This window comes from Pelodiscus sinensis, chromosome 1 (genome assembly GCF_049634645.1).
Source record: "Pelodiscus sinensis isolate JC-2024 chromosome 1, ASM4963464v1, whole genome shotgun sequence".
In the NCBI taxonomy this organism is placed as follows: Eukaryota; Metazoa; Chordata; order Testudines; family Trionychidae; genus Pelodiscus; species Pelodiscus sinensis.
The window spans coordinates 82,869,286-82,888,185 of NC_134711.1; the positions used below are offsets into that span (position 1 = coordinate 82,869,286).

The 18,900-nt window shown below is 43.1% G+C and overlaps 1 long non-coding RNA gene across 1 annotated transcript; it reads left to right on the plus strand.

Annotated features, from left to right (window-relative positions):
* Positions 1 to 1,147: 1,147 nt before the first annotated feature.
* Positions 1,148 to 16,984, plus strand: LOC142826586 (uncharacterized). Its single transcript, XR_012900803.1, has 4 exons — positions 1,148 to 1,293; positions 10,254 to 10,425; positions 11,891 to 11,965; positions 16,480 to 16,984. It is a non-coding gene; the product is annotated as an uncharacterized LOC142826586 (long non-coding RNA).
* The last annotated feature ends 1,916 nt before the right edge of the window (positions 16,985 to 18,900 follow it).

The window sequence follows — 18,900 nt, forward strand, 5'->3', positions numbered from 1 at the left end:
ATGTGGTAAGTCCGTCAGACAGAGCGATTCAGGAAGGCTGTTGCAGGTGATTAGAGTTTGGTAGGGGAGCGTCTTCTAATAAGAATAGCAGGATTTTACAAAGGAACAGAGAGGAGGAGACAGGACTAGGTTAGTGGAAGGAGGAGAGCAGAGATAATAACTGAAAACTTTTGCAGTCATGCCGGCAGAAAGGCAAAGCTTGGAAGAGTGAGGTTTAAGGAGCTTGTGACTATATATAATAACATTACTAACTAATCTGAGAACTATCTGGGAATAACCCATTCAGTTCAGGCCATCTCTCCGTCCCTAATCTGCTCACTTGGCGGAGGCTGACTGTCAGCCTGACCTGCCTGGGGGCTAGCCCATGCTGGAACCCCATTGCCCTTCTCTAGGATGAGGGTTAAGGGACTAGGGCAAGTATCAAAGTGCCATATGTGAGGAGCCCGCATCATGTGCCATAGTTTTTTTTGTCCACACCCAGCTGCAGTTTCTCAGGGAATTAAACCCTTGTGGGACAAGTATCTGCACTGGACACCTACCAAATTGTGACAACTTGAATTGTAGCTCCTGGCCCACCCACTGCTTCCTTAGGCTGTATGAGGAATGCAAGAAAACCCAACTTATCTGTCAGTGAGGAAAAAATTCCTTCCACAGCAGACAAAAATCGCAGCCAAAATCCCAGGGGTGGGAACAGCTGGCACACAATGGCATCTCACTGCAGGCAGAAGGTTTATATGACCTCTACTTGGGCGCACAGGAGCCAAAGGGCTTCTGATGAGTCTTCCTCCAACCAGCCAATCTGCTCAGCCAATGCTAGCCCCACTCCCTGCTGCTCCTCCTTCAGCCCACAAGGGAGCTGATTTTTAGAAGCCAGGGGGAGGAGGAAGAGATCCCTTAAATGAGCCATAACCTTCCCCTTCTTGTTGTTACTCCATACAAACTCCCCACCCTTGAGGCTGTATAGATGCATTTGTACTCCCTTTGGACAGTTGGTTCAACTCTTTGCCCTTCCACACAGACTACATCCATGTTCAAAATAATGCTCTGATACATTGGCAGGTCAATATGATCATTAATGTAACAGATGTGGCTATCAATAGAGATGTATTCCCTGTTCTGAGCACTTCTCACCAAGCATAATGCAAACTACAGTGATACAGACTGGGCTACAAGTAAAGTGAGTGGGGAAAGTAACAAATCAGAAAAAAGAAGAGATAAAGATAAAAAAAAGGAGACTGATCATTTTTTGGACTGTTTAGCTTTAATGGGACTACTTGGATTGCATAAAGTTAAGTAAGTATTTAAGTCTTATTGGGGCATTTTTGTTTATGCAGGAGCACATCTTGCCATCCATACTTTTTAATGTATTTAATGAATTTGACACAGATGGATTTCACAGGAGAAGGCAGAACCTAGGGTTTGTTGCCAGTTGAGTCAGGTTTTAGCTTTCCTCAGTATTTTAGGAGAGAATAAATGTAAAGACTATCCTTTTTAAAATATTTTACATATTTAAAAAAAACCAAGAACATACCAGGATGCAAAAATCTACAGAGACACTCACGGAGAGATGAACTGTTATTGTGCTAACTTGACTTTTTCCTATGTGTGAAAATGTTTTAGATCAGATATCAGTTTTTGCTTTAGGAAAGTGGTAAAATTAAATTACACATACTATGTTGATGGTAAAAGTTAATAGAAATTTTAATGAAAGTGCAAACTACATAGGGTTTGAACTCAATATGCTTGAAATATAAGGACTTTATCCCCCAGGCTATACAGTTTTTAGTAACAGCCCAAAACATGAAATGTGTTTTCAAGGGATCAGGAAGAGCAGAGTTAATACTCCGTATAAGATGTTCCTTCTTATTAAAAATAACATTAATTAAATGCAATTTAAATTAAGAGTTGAAAATGTAGTGATCCATTTATTATTGTTTTTTATAGTGTGGGCTACATTTTAATAGAATAATCACCTTCTCTCTGAATCTCTCAGTTTTGATTGCACAACATCCTTAAAGCAATGGCAATAAATGTGTACATAGAAAAGTAATTTCAGGAAAGTATTTACATATTTTAATACACTAAGATTTTTATGTTTTCTGTCACTGTCACACTTTTAAGCTTTATAAAGTAATAAATGGTGCAACTATAATAACAGATCAAATGGTGTCTGCAGTATGTTCTGTATTCAGTATATTTGCAACCACCATGTATTGAAGGTTTCGCTTCCATGAGCGACTGACAGCAAAGAGTAGGGGAACTGGGCCAGTGTGTAGGCACAAATCTTGTCCCTTCCCCAGCAGAATCATCATGGGGTAAATCTGTGGAGCAGAACCTCACCTGGTGAAATTGTGTAACTCCAATTATGTAGCTGATGGCTCTTTCCCTGAATCCAAATCTGTGTTTCCCACATGCTAGATAGAAATAATCCCTGCTGCAGGCAATTTGGACCTATAGGCCTGCATAACCTGAAATACAGCTTGGACATATGGCTCAGATGCCTGCAGCTAAATATCAAAATAGAATTGTATTATGTCTTGTTTAGATGACAGGGATCCTGTTAACATGTTGCAAGAATAATAATAGCTTAGTACTGTGTTCTGAAGCGACAGGAGACATTTCTTCTCATGTTCAATTCATAGCCTTTTTATTTAAATTTAAAAGTACCACATTTCAAATTCAGTTCTTCCAATCTGTGCAGGATGGCTACCTTTCAAGGACTAATTACTTGTTTAGATTTATTAAAGCCCTGATTCATAAAATAGTTAAGCATAGATGTAAGTCCTATAGGCTCCAATGGTATGTAAGCATATGCTTAACATTGAGCACACTGAAATGCTTTGATGAATAGGGATGCATTTATGTAAGTGCTTAATGTGAAGCATGCACCTAAATGTTTTTCAGTCCCAAATGCTCTATCTAATATTCTAGATACAAATATGGTTTCTTAAAGCTCATGAAAAGCTTTCAATTGGAGCAGTATCCACAAAAAAATCCCTCTTCTCCCCACCAAGAATTGTGCATAGACGTTGCATAAAGAAGATGCAGATGATGATTAAAAATTGGAAACTAAATGTCATCCATTCCCAACCTGTTTTTTGAATAGCCTACCTTGGAAGTTCAATTCTTACACACAAATTTGTCAATGAGCATTGCAACAAATTCTTTAGTGTGGTTTTAAAAGCATTGGTTTTTTGTGGGGAGAAGGGAAATAATTGTTTCAATGCAGCAATGTAATTCAGCAGGATGCAGAGGGCCAACACAAGAGAGTTCGTAGAGTTTAAAATCTACAGTAGGAGGATAGACTGTGGAGCAGCAATGGAGGGGAAGTCTCTGCATCCCTGTACATTGTGAAAGTAATCTCCTACCTATCCTTGTACAAGTCAGTGTGGTCACTGACACTGGGGATAGGCTCGAGGTTGGCCATGAGATCCAGAATTGTGAATTTGTGCAGAGGGGCTGAAACCAATATTCCACCCAGATTGGTCCCAGAGTTACTTCTAGTGCCCCACCTGTTTGTATGCACCCTTCACATGTCTCAAGACTGATTGTGCAAGCTCTGCACAAGTGAAAGGAACGTCCTCGTAGCTGCACAGTTGCCAATTTCTTTCACAGGAAACAGAGACGGATTAAACTAATTCATAAGAGTCCCAGTCCCTCTGAATGTGATGAGAGAGCAGGGTGCTCTCACCACCTACAGGATGATTTTGAGAGATGTTGAGTACCAACAACTCCCAGCAAAATCACTGGGGATTGTGGATGCCCATTACCTTTCAGGATTTGGACTTCCCATCTGCAGGCGAAAGCTATAATGTGTTGCTCTTTGCACTGCCTGTTCACATTAACTGTAAGTGAGGTAATTGTAAAGGCTTTCCCTCATGCCCAAACCCCCTTGTTCTGTCCTGTTATCACTGTGACTTTCCAGAATTGCCAGCAGCAATTTCAGTTTATCACACACTGTGAGTAAACCAACATTGCATGTTGGGCATCAGTTGAAATAAACAACATGAAAATCTTTCATTGACACTGCTATTCAACAACGGTTCTCATTTTTTAAAAAATCAGTTGAGAGATAGCTGGAGTAGGAATAGTGGAGTGTCTCTCCCGACATCTGTCCCACCATCCCCCGAAAGCACTGAAAGTAAAGTCAAAATTAGAGCTGTGCAAAGAACAGATTTTTTTGGTTCACTGGAAATTCTGAAAAATGGGGGGCGGGAATTTTAACTCAATAATTTTTCAAAGAAAGTTAAAGGCAATAGCAAAATGTAAAGTTGTTTTGATTAGAAAAACTGAGATTTCATTCTGAAAATGTTAAGGATTTTTTTTAATCTTATCTTTGACTGAAACAATTTAATGAAATCAACACAAGTTCACAAACATTTCAGTTGAAACAAATCTTTGTTTTTCTCTGAAAGGATCAGGGGACTTGTGGCCATGGCTGTCCCTAAGGAGACATGGGCCCTGGGACAATCCCTCTCCAGTGGCCCAGGCTCAAGGCCCAAGGCAACAGCCCCCTGCCACAGGTTCTATCCCTACCCTGCTCCTTCGTGCCCAGGCTCCACTCCTTTCTGCCCCCTTGTCCAAAGCTCCCTCTCCCAAGCAGAGTATTACCAGGAGGGGAGGCAGTAGCAGAGGTATCCCAGACTTAACACGGTGGCAGGAGCTGGAGACACCTGGCAGCCTGCTCCACTCTCTCCAGCTGCCCATCTCCCAGTCCACTGTGTTTGCTGTGATTAAAGCATGAGGGATGGCTCTGCTTGTAGCTAGACACTGAATGACATAAAGGCCTGATGCAGGGATGCTTTCTCAGTTTGCTCTGGGTACTATTGCCTCAGAATGGAGAGGTGTGTAACCTCAGAATTTGACCAAGTTTAATTGCAACCATATTCTGTGCACTAAGTCACAGAGAATTAATAAAATATGTTGCCACATAGCTAAGGGTTAATTTGAACAAGCAGGGCTTCTGGTGGCAAAGTCAAATGCAGAAACTGCACGCCTGCAGTTTCTGCTAATTAGAAAGGAAGGAGGAGAGCAAAGAGTCAAAAAAATAAGACTGAAAGAAAGTAAGTGGAAGGATACCTTGAGTTTGGGCTCCTTTGATCTTGAAACTTACTATGACTAAGACTATTAGGAATGTTTTGTTGCTAAGAAGTTTATTGAAGTTAGGAAAGGGGATGACCCAGTAGGGATCACTATGAGCAGTGTGTTTTATAAAAATTAGTTATAAATAGACTATATAAGAGAGTGTACTTTGGAGCAATTCTCTGAAGCTATTCTGAGAGACTTTTCCCTGACACCAGACTTCCAGGTAGAGAAGCAACCAGACATTGCTGAACTGCTTATTATTACTCAATACAATCTCAGATTCTCGGTCATTATCTGGGATGTGCTAAACCTATTGCTTATGTCTGATTGTGCTGAAATCTAATAACTAGCTGTTTTAGGTAAGAATGCACTTACTTGCATTAATCTTTCATCAGCCAGAAATGCTGTATGCCCTTTAATTTATTCCTGACACTGCACAGAGTGAAACAATTAAGTTACCACTGTCTAGGGTTCTGAAAACCGTGGGTAAAAATGTGCTGATCCAGTTGCTTAGCATAGAGAAGAGGATGACTGATACAAATAGTTTATTTGCAGTAGGGGAGGGGACAGTGGAACAGGGTATCAACCTGAAACTTTTCGTGTTGTAGACCAGTGAGGGGCAACCTAGGCTAGTGAGTGGGTTGCAGTGGCACCCTCCTCCCCGCCCCCCCCCCCCCCCGCACCTGTAGTTTGCATGTCTATGGATATCAGACATTAAAATTTTAATAGTACGTGCATAAAAGCTATTTGGGTAGCTTCCCAAGAGTTCTAAAATGTGCGAGGTAAAATGTTTCCCACTCTTCACGGTCTATACAGTGGCATTTGTGCTGCTAAAATCATGACCTGGTTTTGTAGCCAAAGGGATAAGAAGAATGGTACCTTTAAAATAAAATGAACCACAATACTTCTAAACTAGATTTTCTGCAAAATTGTGATAGATACAGAATCAATTATTCAGGAATATGTGGCTATTCAGAAACTTGAACTGGCTGCCTGGATTGGAGACTAGAACTGGCTGGCTGGTCAAGGAGACTGGGACTTGGAATGGGAGGGCAGGGAATACAGGAGTAGGGACTGGGAACCAGTCTTGAGGATTCAGATGTGTGTGAGACTGAAACTTATTCAACAAGGAAGTTGGTGGCAGGGAGGGACTGAAAAGAGGAATCTAGGAAAGTGGGGCAAGGGACAGGTACTTAGAGGGTGAGGGCTGGGACTGGAATGAGAAGCCAGAGGAATGGAAGGGACAGGACTGAGAGAGAATATGCTCAAGGGAAAGATAGGTAGCCTAAAGCAGAAAATAACCACAAAGGGGTAAAATTGCTTGATTAGAAGAAAAAGGGGAGGACTTAGAGAAAAAAATGTTTAAAATTGTAAAAAAAAAACCAAACAAACAAAAAAAAACCCTTTCTCTGTGAAAATGCAAACACCAAAAAGCATTTGAGAACAGAAGAAAGCCAGCGGCAAGTAAAAAGAAAGAGTGGAATAAATAAAGGGGGGTTGGAAAAAAAACAAAGTGTACATAGTTTATTCAATAGATGATTTACTGTCAAAATGTTGTGATGAAACATACACATAATTAAGCAATAAGGCATGAGAGGGTGTACATTAAAATCTCATACAACTTGGTGTTTGTTAGATACGAAGACAAAGTCTGCAACAGTTTTTATTTGGTTTACAGATTTCTGCAGTTGCTCTGCTCTTTTTCCAGCATTATTCTCTTCCCCGTTTCTGCACCCTCTATGCAGCTCTCTGCATGTACACCTGCTTCCCTATTAAATCATATGTGTGCAGTGACTTTAGCTTCAGCCCATTGCACTGCAGCCATTATCCCTTGTATATGACACACTCATATAGGTCTTTGTCACCATATAGATATTGCACAGATAAAAACTATCTTAAGAGAAAATTATTAAAGTTGCGAAGTTGAGCACTCTAAAGTTAGGAAATGTCCAATGTTTCAGAATAGGGGTGTGTCTAAACTACATGCCTCCGTCGACGGAGGCATGTAGATTAGACAGATCGGCAAAGGGAAATGAAGCCGCGATTTAAATAATCGCGGCTTCATTTAAATTTACATGGCTGCCGCGCTGAGCCGACAAACAGCTGATCAGCTGATCAGCTGTTTGTCGGCTCAGCGCGGCAGCCATGTAAATTTAAATGAAGCCGCGATTATTTAAATCGCGGCTTCATTTCCCTTTTTCGAATAAACTAATCTACATGCATCCGTCGACGGAGGCATGTAGTTTAAACGTACCCTAGGTGACTTTCTGTTTGGGAATCACTAATGGTACATCTACCCAGCAGTGTTATTTCAGAATAACTGATGTCATTCCGAAAAGACATCATCCCCATCTACACTGCAAGTAGTTATTTCAACATAATATTGAAATAACGTTGAGCTGGAAGACTTCTTACTCCAACTCCTGTAACCCTCATTTTACGAGGAGTAAGGAAAGTCAGAGGAAGAGTGCTCTTCCTCGGACTTCCTGCTATGTAGATAGTTTGTTTTGGCTTTTGGTGCTATTTCAACTTAAGCTACGCAATTGATGTAGATGAAGTTGCATGGCTTATTTTGGCTTTAGCCCTGCTGTGTAGACATGCTTTAACTGGACATGGTGAAAATGATGGAAGAAAAAAATCAAGATGTGTGAAGATGGAAGAATAGAATATTTGAAAATAAGGCTTAATTAGTAACTTATTCTGACTCTGTAGCTGAATCTGTTTGCACAAGTTCAGCTGTCATCCAGTGGAAAAACAGACAAGTTTGGGATAAAAAAGAGAATTAGTAATGTGAAAAATGCTGGAGCACCCTAAACAAGGAACAGCTATTTATTTATTCTCAATTGGAGCTATCAGTTTCAAGAGTAAATTGAACCTTTATTGTCTGAACCCAATGGCTTCCCTCAAAAAATCCTCACTTTGGAGGCACGGTACAGGGTAAACCTCTCTGGTCTGGGCCTCTCTGGTCCAAAACATCTGTGGTTTGGCAAGACCGTGGATGTTGCTGAAGAGTCCTGGGGCTCCAGGGCAGCCTCAGAGCAGCAGAGCCGCAGCGGCCTGAAACAGCAGAGCTCCCTCAGCCCAGAGCAGCGGAGTCCTGGAGACCCAGCACACCTTGGGGCAATGGAGACCCAGCAGCCCTGGGGCTGGCTGAGGAGCTGGGAGTCTGATGGCTCATGGACAGGAGAGGCTGGCAATTTCCTGACAGATCCTGGGAGAGCCTGGAGTCTTTCAGCAGAGGGGCCAGCCTCCCTTGGTCTGGCAAATTCCCTCATTCGGGACCAGTCAGGTCCCAAAGGTGCCATACCAGGGAGGTCCAACCTGTACTAGTATTATAACAATGGCGGGGACATAGAAGTATCAAACATAGATTGAACAATAGATTTGATTCCTTCAAAATTGAGACACTCAGTTTAGAATCTATGAACTTGGGAAATACGATTCTGAAGTGCATACTGACGGTTTTCTGACCTTAAATTTTCCATATATTGACATTTTAGCCTTATTATAAATTGAATGTACTGAAAGGAAAAGATAGACCGGAGCTGGAAAGAGGAAGGTATATGTTAAAGGGGGAAGTGGGACCATTACCCCTTGATGGAAGGTGCTTTACCAGCCACACTCCACAGCAGTGTTTCTTAAACTGTGTTCCACAGCCGCGAGGCAGTTGGAGGTGTGCCGGGGAGAACAACAGAATTCAAAATAGCCACCCCTAAAGGGGCAGGCGACCTTTTTTTTTTCTTTTTTGCTCAATAACTTTTCCCAGCCCTTTTTTTCCCCTCAATAACTTTCCCCCGACCCTCCCCCCCCCCACCTTTTTTTTTTCTCAACAAAAAATTCTTGGTGTTCCTCAAAAAAATATATATTGTTTGGCGTTCCTCAGTCTTAAAAAGTTTAATAAACACTGCTCCACAGTGAGTTAGCTACCCTACTTACACCAGATGCATTACATGCAACGTACTTGCCAGTTTTGGGATACTGTAAGGGAGTGTCTGCAGGGAGACTTAGGATACATCTACACTGCAATCAGATGCCTGTGGCTGACCCATGTCTGTTGACTTGGGCTCATGGATCTCAGGGTCTTGGGGTTATTTAATTGCAGCATACACGTTCAAGCGTGTCTTTGAAACGCACCCGTTATTTCGAAATATTTTTCAAAATAACAGACACACTTTTCCAGCATCCCTGTAACCCTCATTCCATCAGGGTTAAGGGATGTCTTGAAATAGCATGCTATTTCGAAATACAATCGAAATAAGATACAACATTTGCATACCAATTTGCCCCTCAGAGGGTGCGATGGGTCTGTCTGAGTCTGATGGTACTAGAAGATATTCCTAGAAGACTCCTTTTCTACTCACAAGTGAGGGGTGGTCTCTGCACTCATTTTACTTCACAGTGGGTAGTTCTGATAACAGATCCCTCAGTATTTTACTAAATGAGTGACAAGGAGAACACACTAGTTTAAATGGAAGGAGGAAAGAACCCGGTCTGTGTACATCACCTTTCCCTGGGGTATGCTCAAAGTTACCTGAAAAATCCAACAAGTTCAACCTCAATTATTTTCCTATGGTGCCTCTCTCCCTGCCCAGTTATTGGTGCCACATGGCAGAGTGCCAAAAAATCCATCAGTTTGGCAGCTATGGGCTTTTTTACACTGATCCAGTAAATATTTGCTGGGCCATTTGCACCATCTGCCACACAAATGTCAGTCAAGGGGAAATTAGCCAACAGAAGGGAATATTCATGTTGAAGCACCATTTAAAATGGAAATACAAGTTCTGATAACAAGAGGTTGTAAGAACAAAGATGCTGAGTCAAGAAGTGGGGAGGAGTTGAAATCAGAACTGATATAATTCCTGACTCCTGGAGGATCTTCTGAATTCATTTTTCCATCATTCTTGCCCTCCTTCCTGTTTTATAACTCCTCTGAAGATGAACAAGAGGGTGTAAAATAGCTCCAAACTTACACAGACATCCAAGAATACAGACAATCAAGAACAAAGGATCATGGCTCTGCACTGAGGATGGACAAAGTAGTTTGGATAATGAGGGGGAAAGAATCTTTGTCCAAAACTACCAACAAAAAGACATTCTTCTGTGGTTTGAGAAGGTTCTTTGGTTATCACTTTTATTATCTTTTTGTTTTCTCTTTCAAATATGTTCAGATTCAGCTACATTTCCTGTCACAACCAGGAGGAGCTGATAAACTACACAATGAGCTATTACTGTGATGTGAGTGGTACGGCCAAAAATAAGAATCTGTAAAGGGGATGTCAGAGAGACTCCTATTTTGCTTTTCAGACCAAAGAGAGTCTGATAAATTGAAACATGCTGAAGGTAAATCTCTGCGATCTGATGTTCCTCTGATTTATGCTGATTTTTAACCCCTGTGCATCTCCTTGGATTTTATTCATGCTTGTATAAAATGCAGACAGATCAAATCTCAGAACTTTAGAATGCTTACCTTCCTAATGAAACCAGCCTATTTTGGAATTTGTTAAATACATAGCAGATTAATTTTAACAAGAGTTTACAGATTATATATGCCCTAGGGAATAGTGGTGAACGGAAATCCCATAGAGGTTGGAGGAATACAATGTGGTAGGGTGCAAGGAAACAAGAAGCTATTATATCTTTAAAGGAGCCTTTATCTCAGAGTGGTGGGTGCAGTATAAAAACCTAGTCAGAGTAATTTTGTGATGGATTATGTTTTCTGTTTCTGTAAAACACAAGGCAAACCAGTGAAGTGAAGGATAAACTTAAAAAACAACAAATGGTCTGGTAGCACTTTATAGACTAACAAAACATGTAGATGGTATCATGAGCTTTCGTGGGCACAGCCCACTGCAGTATCTTAGGCACTGTTATTGCTACTTCTATGCCATCCCGTGCTATGCATGTATGTGCATGCTGCTTGGCTTAGAATTGTTGAAGTGATTGAGAAATTGCTGAATTTCACTTTGCCCCACTGAAGCATTCTTATGAAATTTGCTACATTAGCAAAACATGTTACAAAAAATAAGGCATTTATGTCAAGACAGTGGAACAAAGACCTATAGATGCTGGCAGCAACTCAAAATCAAATATTCACTATTGGGAGCAGTGTTTGTTAGTGGAAGACTGGCTCTTCCCATAGAAAAACTCTGAGAAAAGTTGGCTTTCCCTTGATGAAATGATAAAGTAAGCTGCTACCAATAACTATCTTGAACAAGAAGTATTAAATCAAGAAGTATCATTCTTCATATTAAGAAAATCCTTTTTATATATTTCATATTAATATTTAGTAAAGGAATTTAATGATTATAGATTACAGCTCAAACCTTTATATAATAAAAAGTTAAAAACAATAAAAGGCTTTAAGGTGAACTCAATTGATAGGTGCTACTTTGCTGACAAAGAGAAACATCTCAGCTATATTTTTTGCTAGCATGATGGGGAAGTTAAAAAAAACGTACTATTGGAGGAAAATTATAAATAAGTCAGGCATTTGGTAAGAGATAATTGAATATAATTCAGGAAACCTACTTTACTTGTTCATGTTTTTCAGGGATGGTGGTGGTAGGTAACACAATTAACATTTATTCTGCTTACTGTTCCAGATAGATCTTTTTCATTTTGTTAGGGAAGAGAAGTAAGAGAAGTGTTGTTTTTTTCTTTCCTGTTTGTAGTGGAATAATGAATTAATTCACTTCCCTAAGACATGTAAAAGCCCAAAAAATAAGCTAACTACAATTGAACGAATGTTGAGAGGCAAATCAATGGCCCACTTTTTTCCTTCCATGCTTCCTTTGCTGCTGTTTAGGCTATCATGTGTGTGAAAAGCAATTGCTGTACCAGAGGTGAAGTCATGCTCATGGATTAGGAAGAGGATATGAAGGTGAGTGAATCTGAGACTGTCATCTTTCTATTGTTGACAAGACAAAAGGTAATTTTTAACTCAAGCCCGTCTGTCATTCATATGTATTCTGCATCCTCTGCAGCCCAGACCATCTGTCACCCTCAGTCAACCTGAGAATTCTGATGCCCATCTCTAGAAAATGGAAAGCATATATTAAAAATAATGAGCATTGCTTTTTTGCAGAATGCTTTTGCAAAAGCTTCCATTGACGGGTGGTGTCTTATTTATTTGTTCAGGTTGCTTCTTCTCTCTATTATGTAACAATACTAAAAGGCTTTCCCGCTATCAGCCATTAATTGATTAATCATAAGTGAGAGGGAGAAGGTCAGTGTCTGATTCTTTCAAATATTGTTTTCAGACAATTCATTTATCTTCTTTATGAAATAGGCTCACTCTCCATTCATTCCTTTACTCTTTGCTTTTACAAGGAGGCAATTTTCCTTCCTTCAGGATGATCAACACCCAGATCTAGCAAGAAGTTGAAAGTCACAGTTCCCCTATATGCTTATCTGCCCTGACTACCCACAGTGGTACCAGACTAACTAATAGGCTCATATCCTTCAGGATTGCTAACACTGGGACATGAGAGAGTGTTCTGATGTGCTCCTTTACCATTACCACAGTGGACTAGCCATATGAAAAATGCAGAGAACAAGAAATGTACAGTGCAGTCTATGAAAGACAAATGAAATTTGCTAATTTGTGTCTACCTAATGACCAACTCGGGGAGATGGTTCACCAGATACGTGTTATTTCTTAGGCTCCTCTCTGTTAATGCTGCACAGTCAGAGCAAACAGACACAGTGCCTCAGTAATTTTGCTTTAGAAGGGGTATCATACACTTTGGCATTGATCAGTCTGTTTACACTGTTAGAGCCTGCATGGACACAAAATTTGTATCCACACCCATATACACAAAAATGAGCTGCAGATATTCTCATCCACATCTGTGAATGTGGATATCTGCGGATATAACGCAGATATCTGCACATTTGCAGGCCTCTGTATAGTGTACTTCTTTTGGTGATTGACTACAGTTTGGGGACAAGGGCATAATTACTGGATTAATCTTAATTTGCTTCTTTGTGGTTCATTTTGTCCACCATGTCGTTGTCCATAGGAGGACACCCTAAAGACGGTGATTTCCTTAAAATTGCAGTCAGATCCCACTTGTCGTGTCCATGAAGTTCCAATACAGTCACTGATTTATAAACTTGGCCACCTGAAATGCCTATAAATGCCATGTTTTCCTTATCTCCCTCAGTCTGGTAGCCTAGCCTTGGCACAATTTTAACAACAGGTGCAATCAAGTGTAAAGAGGTCATTGGTGCCAGGACTTTAGTTCTTGTTCATCAGGAGGATCTAAGGCAGAAAAGATGGCACTTGCACGGTTAGGCAGAGAGCCACATAAAGTCTTCATTGCTTGGCACAAATCTTCCATGCAAAGGTTCTGGGCAACTTTTGAACGGGCACTGTGCCTTCCAAACAGATGGCTATGAACATAGGCAGGCAAGAGACCATTTATTTGTATCAGCTTTGTTTGCTGAGGAAATTATTCCAAATTGGGGACATCAAAATTTCATTCTGTCCAAAGCTTCTGCAGCTATGACTGAGAGCTGGTACCTTTGTGAATCCAGCTAGATTAATTTTGAAAAATAAGAACAATATATCTGCAGCACTCAGGGACGTCTTGTTGGCCCTGTATAATTACTTGTGCACAGGAGGGTAAAAGTTAATGAGCTCCACCTCCTGTCCCCTCTTTGGCTCTTCATAGGAATGAGCCAAATGAGCTTTCATGGCCAGTTAAAATTTAGCCAGAAATAGGCCAGCCAGGTGTAGATACCTACTCTGTGGTTATGCATTTTTCAATGGAAATAGAGGTCTTAGTAAATGGCTTATTTTTCCATACGAAAATTAACTTCTGAAAGGAACCCACCACCCCTTTAGTACTTAGTTAATTTCTACCTAGACAAATGGTTCGTCAAGTTCACATCCAGAACAATAATTCCCAGACTGCTTCTTGCTCTCTATAGTTTAAATCTCTTGGCCTGAAAAACATCTCTCAGTGCCACACACTGCCATGTTCATCCAAAAGCAGTCTCAGACTCTGTCCCCTTTTCCAAGTGGACTTGGAAACTAGAAATCATCATCAGGAGGCTGAAGCAGAAATTCTTGGTCTTCTGCATATGAATGATGGGATTCTCAGTCTCTTGACAACATCTGGATTGTTCAGTATTATTCCTGGAATCTTCAGCCATTATTACTGCCACCTCTTTAGTCAATGAAAGAGGACCTGAAGTCTAGAGACTCCCGTTCTATCAAGATAAAAACTCCTTGACCTGTGGCAGTAGGACACATCCTGAGAGTGTGGTTTTAGGCACTATATCAATAAATAGTTGAGCATAAGAGAGAAGCACATGGGAAACAAGGTAACTGAGGCTATGTCTATGCAGGCTATACAGGCTTCTTTCAGAAGAGCTTTTCAGAGATCTTCTGAAAAAACTTCTTCTGAAAGAGAGCGTCCACACTGCCAAAGCGCATTGAAAAAGCATCTATTTTTTCGAAAGATAGCGTCCAGACTGAATGGCTGCTATCTTGCATATAAGTTGTGATTACTATGGGCGGAATGGCCACCAGGGCACCTGTGTTTTTTCCTCTTTCCTCTTCTTGTGAAAGAACTCCCTCATCCCAGTCCATACACGCCTTTTTCCAAAAGAGCTCTTTCGGAAAAAGGCTTCTTCCTCATAGAAAGAGATTTACCAATGTCGGAAAAACCACTCTGTTCTTTCAATTTTCTTTCAAAAGAACGCGATTTCAGTGTGGACATAACTGAAGTTTTTTCGGAAAACAGCTGTTTTTCCGAAAAAACTTTGCAGTGTAGACATACCCTGAGTCAAGCTAAATTACATCAAATTGTTTTCTTTTTACTACTCAGTATAATTATGTTCTAGGTAGGTGGCATAGTTATGTAACTACATAAGTAAAAATCATTTTCCATTTTACTAAGTCAACATCAAATATGCTTGGTTTTTTGTCCAAATTCATTTTTAATGAAAAAGGCCTTTTGATTTAATGAACATTTCAGCAAGAGAATACATTTTCTTCAAATTTTGGAGTGGGGAGGGGTTGGTCAATGTTATTTTTTTATTTATTGACCAACTCTAGCAACTATGGATTATTTAAATGTTTATTGTGTGAAAAATTAGGACCTGATTCCTCTAAGTCAATTACAATCCTCTGAGCACACTTACTTATGGACAAAGAATCCATTCAAAGAGAGAGAATCCTCATGTGTGTACACTTACATGCAAAAAATCTTCACAGAACTGGGCCTTCAGTAAGTCAAATGTTACAAGTGTTAGGGTGGATCAGTTAATTAATAACTCAATTAGTTAAATTGGAGCAACTCATTTTATTATATAAATATTGGCAGCTTTGTGACATCAAATATCTTGGTTTTATGCTAAGCATGATCAAATCAAATAGGGACTGGTTATAAACTTGAAACAATATTTTCCTGGCAAAAATAAAGTATTCTGTGAGAAAAGTGTGTCCATTTTTGGAGGAACTCATTGTAATGAATTATTAATGCACAGAGGATAGCTAAAAACTGAACTTGGCTAACTATCAAATAAAAAATGCAGAGAGATTAAAAAATTTATAAAACACTACTGAGTTACTACAATTCAGTTATAGATACCAGTAATCATTTTTGCTGAAACATACTCCCTAGATTATTTTATTGCGGAGTCATTAGGTTCCTCTTTTCCTTTTACCCTTTCTTTTTGAATAACATAAAATTAAAAATGTTAATTTTTACACAGTGGATGATTTAGCCTCAGTTCAAACTTGGTTTGAATAAAAACAATAGAGTTAAAAATAATGGCAGTATTTTCCTTTATGGACTGTATTTTGCTGACTTACATGAAAAATGACTGCTATTATATTCAAGCTGAATGAATTGCTTACAGAATCTGTAAACTTAATTTGTTCACACACTCAAGAGCTAGCAGAACACATGTGTGCACCATTACGGTCTCCTTATGCAGGGCGCGGAGGGGGGGGTGAAGGGGGAGCCCAGGGACTATGAGCGTGGGCCTTGCCGATCACAGAGCAGGCGGCAACCTGTGCATCTGCTGTGCCAGCCAGGACATTTGGCCCCAGCTGGGTGTTATGCAGGGGTCTTGGCCTGTTCCCCACACACGTCTACACGTGAAGGCATGTGACAGGCTCCTGACCCTGGGGAGAGACACTGCACACTGCCCTCCCTCCAGATGCCCCCTCTACACAGAGGCAGGGCACATCTTCCCCCCCACACACACAACACTATAGGCAGCACAGGGGCTGGGGTGCAGTCCTGGGCCATCTCACACTCCTGGGGATAGGAGGACGTGATGGTGCAGAGACCTGCCATCCTCGCCTTGCAGAGTGGAGCTGGGTTTCACCCACTGTGTCCCCAGGGAGAACTGACCATGTCTCTTGTTTCACCACAGCCACAGAACCTGCGAGTGCAGGGCGCACCACCCCGCCTGGAACATCACCCGCACCCAGGCCAGCAGGTGCACCCACAACCAGGAGGCAGCAACTGCAGTTACAGGGAAGGCAGGTCCACAGCCAAGAGCAGTGGGTGCAGGAAGACCTGCAGCTGTGGCGGGAGAACTTGCGGGAGCTGTGGGAGCAGGGCCGTGGCCTCCCCTAGCACCTGCAGGCCATGGTGGACCGATTGCTGCCTCCTGTTGCTCCAACCCCTGCAGCCACCCCAGCTATCACTCCTCCTCCCACTCCTGCTTCCTTCACACACACCCATCCCTCCTGCCCCATCCTCCATACCCACTCCCCCCGGGAACACCGAGGCCCCCGCATCCGCAGTGCTGTGAGACGGGAGGGCCGGCAAGAACCCCAACCCTAAGCTTCCCCTCCCCCTTCCTCCCCTCACCTCCCCCTTCCAGCTCCCTCCTCCCAGGCTTCTCCCCTCCCCTCCCCTCTCCCACCCTCATTTCCCCCCACCCCAGTTATGTGAAATAAAGACATTTTTTGTGGCAACACAGGTATTTTTATTGTACATCAGGAAGGGGGGTTAGGGAAGGGAAAGAGGAAGGAGGTGGGTGTGGAATGTAAGGCCCAAAGCCCCAGTGGGGCATGCCAGGGGGACTTTAGTCCTCGTCCACCTGGAAGCTCTCCCTCAGGGCTTCCTGGATGCGGACAGCCCCCCAAAGGGCCTCCCGGCTGGCAGCCATGTAGGGCTGTATATACTGGCCAGCCAAGCGGTGAGCCTCTGCCATCCAGGCTGGCAGGAAAGCCTTCCCCTTCCTCTCACATAAATTGTGGAGCACACGGCATGCTGCCACCACGTGCAGAATATTGTACTGGGAGAGGTACATGTGGCATGTGAGGAGGTATCTAAATTGGGCTTTCAGTCGGCCGAAGGCCCCCTCGACCACAAAGTGGCCCCTGCTGAGCCTGGCATTGAAGGCCTGCCAGGAGGAGTTGAGGTGTCCCGTGTAGGGCTTCATCAGCCAGGGCTGCACGGGGTAGGCCGCATCCCCCAGCAGACACACTGGCATGTCCACGTCCCCGATCCTGATGTGGCAGTCGGAGAAGAAAGTCCCAGCGTGCAGCCTCTGTCACACGGAGGAGTTGCGGTACACCCATGCGTCATATGCCTTGCTGGACCAGCCCACATTGATGTCCGTGAACTGGCCCCGGTGGTCAGACACGGCCTGCAGGATCACAAAGAAGTACCCCTTCTTGTTGATGTAGAGGGAGGCCTGGAGGTCCAGGGCATGAATGGGGATGTGCATCCCGTCGATTGCTCCCCCCCCCCCCGCAGTTGGGGAAGCCCAGGGCACCGAACCCCTGGATGTCCGCGTCCAGGTCGGTGAAGCGGACAACTCTGCAGAGCAGCACCCTGTTGATGGCCTTGACCACCTGCATAGAGACACACAAAACCGAGGGTCACTGGAGTGCCTGGGTGGTTGGGAGTGTTCGTTCCCCGCCACTGCCTCGCGCCCCACTCCCAGGAGCAACCCCCGCTGCAATCCTGGCCACCGCAGGCGGTCTGTAGCGCGGCTGGGACAGACCAAACCCTCCTGGGGAGGGCACTTACACCACCTCTCCCCCGTTTTCCTTGGGGCAGCCCATGTCCTCCTTACAACCCTTCCTTCTGGCCCAGTGTCCGGTGAGTGCTGTACCTGCATGAGCACCATTCCGAGGGTGGCTCTCCCCATGCCAAACTGGTTCTCCACGGATTGGTAGCTATCTGGAGTAGAGAGCTTCCAGAGGGCAATGGCCACCCGTTTGTGGAGGGGAATGGTGGGCCTCATGCGTGTGTCCCGTTGCCGCAGAGCAGGGGCAAGCCACTCGCAGAGCTTGAGGAAGGTGTCCTTCTTCATCCTGAAGTTCTGGGTCAACTGTTGGTCTCACCAGCACTCCAGGACGATGTGGTCCCACCAATCACTGCTGGTGTCCAAACGCCAGATGCGGCAGGGCACGCTGGCGTCTGGGCACTGCTCCTCCATGGCCTCGAGGGGGAAAAGAGGGAGGGCCAGGGAGCTGGCCTACAGCAGAAGGTGCCAGGCAGCCTCCAGCAATTGCTGCTAGGCTTGCAGAAAGACATTCAACATGAGCACCAGAGTGGCCAGGGGCAGCTCTGGCTGCATGGTGCCGAATGCTGTGGTGTCCCAAATGAGAGTGACCAAAGCGCGCAGAGAGGAAAACTCTTTGCTGTCCCTCAACGAGATAGGCAAGCAAGCAGGTAAGCTGAGAACTGGCTGTCTAGGGGGGACCCTTTAAGCACGAGCCTCAGCTGCCACACAAAGCAACTACTGACCTGATGCCTTGCTGGAACCGGTTTCAGCTGCCCTTAAATGCGATCTAGCATCCAATCAGTGTGGATGCGCTATTTCGAAATAGCA